The sequence below is a fragment of the Puma concolor genome, chromosome C1, assembly GCF_028749965.1.
Source record: "Puma concolor isolate L17-30 chromosome C1, mPumCon1.1.hap2, whole genome shotgun sequence".
NCBI classification, from domain to species: domain Eukaryota; kingdom Metazoa; phylum Chordata; class Mammalia; order Carnivora; family Felidae; genus Puma; species Puma concolor.
The window spans coordinates 22,049,824-22,057,500 of NC_141674.1; the positions used below are offsets into that span (position 1 = coordinate 22,049,824).

Genomic DNA, 7,677 nt, shown 5'->3' on the forward strand with positions numbered 1-7,677 from the left:
TGCATTCTGAGAAAAATCCCGCCCAGAGCAAATGGATTGCAGATTGGCTGCCTCTCTATATTATCTGTACTGCTTCTCTCGTACGTTTTGCAGAAATCAGAGTTTTTCTGTAAGCCAACAAAGTCCATGTACTCAAGCTACTTAAAGACATTTTTTTCTGCCCATTTTTTACATGCTCTTCCCTCAGCCCAGAATTTCTTTTCCACTGCTTCTCCACAGAGCAGGAAGTTCAATTCACCCTTTAAGACTTCTTTTGACCCTCTTCTTGGTCCTGAAAAAAATCACTTGCTCCATCCTCAGTGTTTTCATTACACAGAAGGGGTGACACCATTTTAAGACCCTCTTACATGAGTTTATTGCTTTTTAGTTTATCAAGTCTTTCCATATAATTCTTTTCAATTCATCACAACAGGCCTACATTCACATTCCTTTCCCCAAACTACGTGGGGGAGATGTATGTATGCCAGAGTTCAGAACCATGTTATTATCTACAACCCCTGTGGGGGTTGAGGCAGCACTCTGTGATCAGAAACACTGTTTCTGCAGCAAAATGTATGAATATTCACGCTAAGCGGGATGAATAAACACATATATATGAATATATAAAATAAATGTAAAAACTTCACACAAGATGAGGTCTTCCCTCCAAATGAGTTGTAAAACAACAGAAATCAAAACAGAACTGTCAGCTGACAGAACGTTCTGACTTTGTCGTTGTAGATTCCAATTTGGATTTGGATCCAGGTCTTTCGGACTTGGTTCAGGACTCTTTTTACCTATCCCTTAGTTTTACAGCCAGAATGTGCATGTCTGTTGTCTCCCCACTTGGCTGTGAGCTCCCAGACAGCAGAGAATTCTTAGTCTTACCTCCGTGTTTAGCACAGTGCCTGGGACCAAAGCAGTGCTCAAGAATGCTTCCTAATGAAATTACGCGACTTTCCTCCCTATTGAGAAAATGTGACATAAAGGTGTCAGCCATTTTTGGGGAATCAGGGGAGAGGCTCAAGGCACAGGGATTTAGCTACTGAGGCTTATAGTTGCTCTTCCTGGTTCTGGGCTATTTAGGAAAATAACCCTGAAGGATGGGTACAAATGAGAATGGAGATTGTCCCTCAGAGAGTTTGGTCTAAGCAAAAACCCATGGCTCTCTTCCTCACAGGAAAGTGCAGGTGAGGTTTGCAGTAAATCGTACTTTAAAAATCTAGATGGCCATGGTCGAGATGGGAATACAGGTGGATCTCAGTTCACAGATGTGAGGAGCATGGGTTTGAAGTGAACAGGCAGTCCTGGGTTTGAATCCTGCCTTGGTCATTTACCAGCTAGATAACCTCAAAATACTCATCTGTGAAATGGGGAGAACACTTAGAAACTAGCTCATAGGAGTAAATGAGTTAATGTAAATAATTTGCTAGAGTACCTGATACACAGTAGATGCTGAAGAGATGGCAGCTGTTAGCAGTGGCAGGAATATCCAAGGAAGCCTCTGAAACAATTAGTTGGCTATCCCTCTGAAGAGAATCACTGAATCACTGAAAGACAGCGACTTTTTGGAAAACTCAAGTAAATTTAACTCAGCAAATATTTTACTGACAGTCCTACTCAGTGTCAGGTACTGAGCCAAGGGGCTTAAGGATAAAAAAAAAAAAAAATTCTCCTGCCTGGGAGCTTGATGGCACGGGGACTCTCACACGTGGAGTCACTGCGAGAGGCACCCCCAGAGGCAGGCACCCCAGAGTCAGGCTTGCGGTCCTAATCTCAGACTGCGCCCGGAGGGAGGAAATGCAGGGTTAGCCACTGGGCTTTGGAAGAAATGGTACCTTAGTTGGGGTTTGAAGGATAAGTGAGAGTTTACTCACTTACTTTCCTTGCCACACTTTACTTTCCTTTCTTGCAAAAGAAAGGAATGGCAAAGAACCTGACTTGATAGTTGGCCAGGCAGTAGGTGCAATCTGGACAGGAGCCAGGGGAATGGAGAGGATTTGATAACCTGGGATCTCTTAAATAAGAAGTGGTATTGATGTCACTCCCTCCACACGGAGTGGGAAATCTCTGATGGCTCCTGGGCTTCTGGCGTGGACAACTGGATATTGACACAGAGAGGAAGGGAGAGTGGTTTGGAGTGGGAAGGGAGGTGTTATATTTGGAGCTTGAAGCCGCGTGGTATGGGGAGAGGGCACTCCAGGCTAGACGTACAGAGCTGTGAGTCAGCTGGATGTAGTGGGAGTTGAGGCAGGCAGATCATCTTGCTCTGGGCGATCTGGCTGAACAATGAAGAGAAACTAATGCTGACAGTTTCCTAAGCTCCGGGCGTTGTGCTTAGCATTTTATACACGTGAGGCTGGTTAGTCTTCAAAACACCTATCAGGAGGGTGTTATCTCCCCAATTCACGAACAGGAAACTGAAGCTCAGAGGAAGGAACTTGTCTAAGGTAAAACTCTGATTAAGTGGCAAAAATTGCCCTAAAGGTGGACTCCGAAGCTCAGACCGCTGAACACTAAGCCAGCATCCTTTGCACTGTGTGGAATTTCCATCCTGAGAGACAGTATTAGGCACTCCCGGGGTGTAGGATATGTCTGAGAAATGCTGCCCAGTAAACGCCCTTTACAGGACTCAGACGGTGCCCCAGCGTCACAAAGGCTGGGAGAAGTCACCCAGGGAAAAAACCCAGGGGACTTTGTGTCATCCAGAGCCTCCAGAGGTAACTCAGCTGGGGACACTGTTTTCACAGCACACGGAGTAACTGCCTGCCCCCAGACAGCAGTTTGAGAAGTGCCGCACGGGGCTACAACCCGCTCCCACTTCTCTGTCTTCTGGGTAGCCTCGCCGTTCTGTGCTGGCTGAAAGTCACAGAAGCGGGAGGGAAGGAGAGCGGGGCAGGGATGAGGGTCTAGGGGCTGCAGAGTTGAAGCTGCGAACCCGAACCCGGGTGGCTGAGGGAGGGGCTGTGCTGCCAGCCCGGCAGGAGGTGTGTGGGTCAGCTGCATCTCACCAGGGAGACCGGCCCCTGCCTGCCCCATGGAATGCCATTAGCACCACAGACACTGCCGTCCCTGCACACAGTCCTAGCGTCGTCGTCAAGGATACCATTCTGCCGAGACAGGAAGGAAAACGGGGGCCAAGTCTGGATTCCAGGAGTTGGACCTCTGGTGTCATGATAGCAATTTCTTCCTTGTTTTCTTTTCCTTTCTTTCTTTCTTTTTTTTTTTTTTAACTCGCCAGAGGAACCAGTGGCTGTGTTGTAGAGTGCAAAGGAGGCACCCAAACACAGCCTGGCTAGATCTCAAGTCACTTCCCCAGGAGTGTTCACGGCCTTCCCCCGTGAGTGTCATGGCGCCATGCAACTCGGAGGGATGCCACTGTCTTCACTCAACAGATCCCAGACTGGATAAGGTCACAATGGCTCCTTTGAGGCCCCGGCTGTACACCTGTGATGCCATATGAACTACAAGGGAGACAAAAGCAGGCAGAAGAAAGAGCCTTTTGAGATGGGGGAAAAAGAGGCCAGTACTCTGGGGACTGGCTCACTTATATTTGCTGTGTAAGGCAGGCACTGGCCAGCTCGGCGAATATATCTTTCCCGCCTTCCGCATGTAATTAGCAACCATTTGCACATCTTCCACTCAGTCACCTCAAACTGGTCAATATCATTTTGAGCAGGAAGAACAGGCAGGGAGAGACTGTCACGGGCCAGAGACTTTCTCATGTGCTCACTGCAGAGAGCTAAGAATGTGGCACTGGGTAAAGGTTACCCACATCTTATGTGGCTCTCTCCAGTCTGTCTGCAATCCCCATGTGATCTGCTGAAATGCTGTGCTGGGTACATTGCTCAGAGATTTGATTAATAATTAATAAGACACACTGGGGATTGTGGAAGAATGAAGTTCTTTGGCTCGCCCCGCAGCAGGGGTGGTTGGCGGCCTCCATTGGTGGGTTCTATAAAGGAGTCCTGGGCTCTCAGGGAAAGCTCCTTTTCCTGAGCCTAGCTCGCACACTTCGTCGGTGTGCTAGGCACGCCCGCTTGCTCCCTGTGTCTCTTCTGGCTTCCCTGCCTCAAAGTCATCTTGCCCTCCCACCATTCAGGACCACTTGCACTTCAGGACAGTCATTTTGAATAGAAAGGCATTAGAGACTTGGGGGGGAACTTCTGGAAGTTTCTACCCAGAGTTGGCAAAGAAACCCTCTCACTACTTTCTCAGTCCCCTACTTTCTCTCAACTAAGATTACCAGTAAGCTGGTAAGCCCTAGAATGTTCTACAGCTGCTGACATCAGGAAACTTGCTTGAAGGGAGCTAGAGTCTGTTGCTTAGCTTATCGATCCAGAGAATAAGACTGGGCCACAGCAGGGGACCGGGTCCCTGTCTGCAGCTGCTTTGGTCTCTCTGACAGGAACAACAATGACCATGCAGCCCCTGCCTGGAGGGCTGCTGATTACGATACCAATCAAGAGCAAACAGGGCCTTGGTGAAATTTTGTACCTAGGACCCCCGATTTCCAGCCACAGCACTGCTCCCTGGAGTCTGCTAGAACAACCACTGGGGAGCAGGCAGTCCAACGTCCACCGGTTTCACAGAGTTGTCCGAGCTGGACAAAGAGGATTCGGTCTCATAACCATTTCCGAGGCTACAGTATTATGTCGAGAAGGATGTTAAAGCCTCCCCTTGTCTTTGAAGAAAAAAGTGTTTGGGGAGAACAGGGTAAAGAGGTGTATACGTTCCGAGGTATACGAAAAACGGAGCTGTGAAGGTTTGTCACTGGCAATAGAAGGTGTGGGGGGAGGAAGAGACCGCATGCATGCCCGTCTTTACCACGGCTGCCCTTGGTCAACCCCTTTATCAAAGAATAACTGGAAAAAAAAAAAAAAAAAAAAAAGGAGACTGGAATGATTTCCTCACCCTAACCATGAGTGGCGGAGTGGGGACTAGAACCCAGGCCAGTGCCCTTGTGGGTGGGTCCCCAACAACACATCCTGAGCCACAGATAAACCTCATGGCATCTTTGCTTTCCCTTCTCTAAAATGCTGATCCTTCCCACCCCATCCAGAGTGGGAGAGGCCTGGAACCACCCCAGAGAGCTGCAGCCGCCGCTGGGAGGGCCAGACAACCCTAATAACTTGGGGTTACGCTGATGGGGGGGGGTAGCTTTCCTCCCACACTTTGGACACAGGGGGATCTCCTACCTGCTGTGCAGTACCTCAGAGCTCTGCCAGCCAGGTTCCACCCTCAGGGTTTTGGCCCCCAACTCCAGCCTAGGGTGAAGTCCAGAAGGAAGGCAACGTACAAGCGCTTTAGGATGTGGAATCCAGCTTGCGTTTGAGTCCTGTGATCTCAAGCTAGTCCCCTCTGAGCCTGGGGCAGCAGACACCTCCCTCGAGGACCACATACTGAGTGCACGGCAGGCGCTCCATAAATATTCGTCAGTCAGACACAACAGGTTTTCTCTTCCCTCTGGGCTTTTACACATGCAGGGTCCTCTGTTTGGAACATTTCTACACTTTTCCTCATATACTGCCCACCCGATCTTCTGGGGGCACTCAACCTAGACTCCGTGTCCTTAGAGAAAGCATTCTCTGACTATTCTGAGGGGGCCAGGTACCTCTCTTCTGGGTGTCCACAGCAGTCTACACATAACCTGATATAGCATTGCTGCACTGGCCTATGGTCACCCATCTCCTGGACTAGAGCGTGACTTCCTTAAGGGCAAAGACCACAGATTATTCATCTTTGCATCCCCAGTCCTGCCGCACAGGTAGCAGGCCCTCAGAGAATAACTCCTGCCTAACTTACTACATCAATGAGTTCGATTCCCTCCTCCTTCATTCATGACCGCAGTAAAAGTCTCCAGGAGACAGACAAATAAAATCCCAGTTCTCAATAGAATGCCAAACCAAAAGTGCGAATCTTTTTCCAAAGTAGTGTAATTCTGGTTTAAAAACCAAGTCACCTGCATAGACATTTGGTTGCACACACTGACATCAATTGTAAAAAGAAATCCGAGGGTAAACAGTGTTCTACCATGAGAACTCACCACCCATACAGACTGGGTTGTCACCACCTGCTTCCCCAAATCCCATATGGCTAACACTGAATGGGTTTGTCCAGGTTTCACAGCTACATTTGATTTTGTGCTAGCAACAGGCAGGGGAGAAAGCTGTGCCAACCAGGATGCTATTTTTATGAACACTTCAGGATCTTCAAAAGGAGGGCAGACAGAGAATAATGTTCCTACCATCTTCCCTAGGTTGGGGCTGCCCTTCCTATGAAGGGTGGAGACTTGGGGTCACCTGAGTAACTTCATCTTCTCTTCTGACCTATCTTTTCCCCAGTTTTATATCTCATTCTCAAAAAACGTTGGAGATGACTGTCATTGTTTTTTCAGGTCCTATATCAAGGACTCTTATTAAAGAAGGGACATCCTAGTTGTGTGATCTTGGGCATGTGACTTTTATGCTTCTTGAGCTCAGTTCCCTTATCTGTAAAATGGGGATAATAATGACCAAACTGGATTTTTGTGACTTTTTATTTCCATAATATATGTGGAGAACTTAGCCCAATACCTGCCACATAGTAGGTACACAGTAAATGAAAGATGTTTTTAACATAAGACCCAGAGAACGGCAAAGCTCTGAAAGGGGACTTTCAGGACTAAAAGGAAAGAGGACATTGGAGGTTCCGGGAACTATCGACAGAGAATCCAGAACTCTGCACAAGGGGTGATGGCCGTGGGGGACCTCTGAAATTTCTAGAGTCTGTAATTCTCCCAAGTTTGTCATTTTCTCCTGCGGTCTTACTTTACATCATTTGATCCTCCCAATGAAAAAGGCCCAAGTGCTTATTCAGGGGAGGCCATTCTGGGGGAGAGGAAAAAAACCTCTAGGAGACAGAGGAACAAGGTTTAGTAGAGAGACCAGATGGAATGTCTGGGGGCCAACAGGAATGAAAAGGGCATTTAGATTCAGAGATCCCTGCAGGTCTCATTCTGAGGAATTCTGCAACCCCTCCGACCCAAGAAGCCTGTTCTCCATTCCCTCCCTGTTGCTCCCAGAGCTCTGGCTCACGGTGCAAGCATACCAGCATCACAAACTACGCCAGTTTGGGGAACACTCTGCCTGGACTCTGGGTGGTTCCATGACCCTGCCTGGTGTAACCTGACCCACACACCCAGTCAGCGGAATATTTAAAGGACACCTGATTCTTTCTGTGACAGGGTGGTTACCTTAAACCTCCAAAGACATGACTACAAAGAAGAGAATCCCAGCCTCTGGACTCAGTCCATACACGAACAAGTCAAGTTGCCCGAATCTGGGTCAGAAGGGAAAGCCACTTTTCTGGGGCAGATGGAGAATTACTGCCCAAGAGTCTGTATCCACAAGGGCAATGGTTCTCAACCCTGGCCGGGGTACCAGGATCACTTGGGGAGCTTTAAAAAACACAGATGTTCAGTGCCATCCTAGACCCACTAAATACCTCAGGGTAGGCTCCTGGGAATATGGACTCAAAGTGCCACAGGGGAGCGAGGTGTGAAGCCAAGGCCGAGTAACGCTTCATCAAACTATCATGTTTTGAACTTCTGGGAAGTTATTAGGGTTCCACACAAGGAGACAAAAGAGCTCTTTCTTCCCTAAGTGGCAGCTGCCACCAGACCAGTCTGTTCCAGTTTGCTGGCTCTCTAAGAAGAGG

General features: G+C 48.4%; 1 protein-coding gene across 3 annotated transcripts in view; it reads right to left on the reverse strand.

Moving 5' to 3' along the window:
• The window catches only part of MECR (mitochondrial trans-2-enoyl-CoA reductase), a 38,183-nt gene that overhangs the window by 27,400 nt on the left and 3,106 nt on the right, over window positions 1-7,677 (reverse strand). The gene's annotated exons all lie outside the window — the stretch shown is intronic.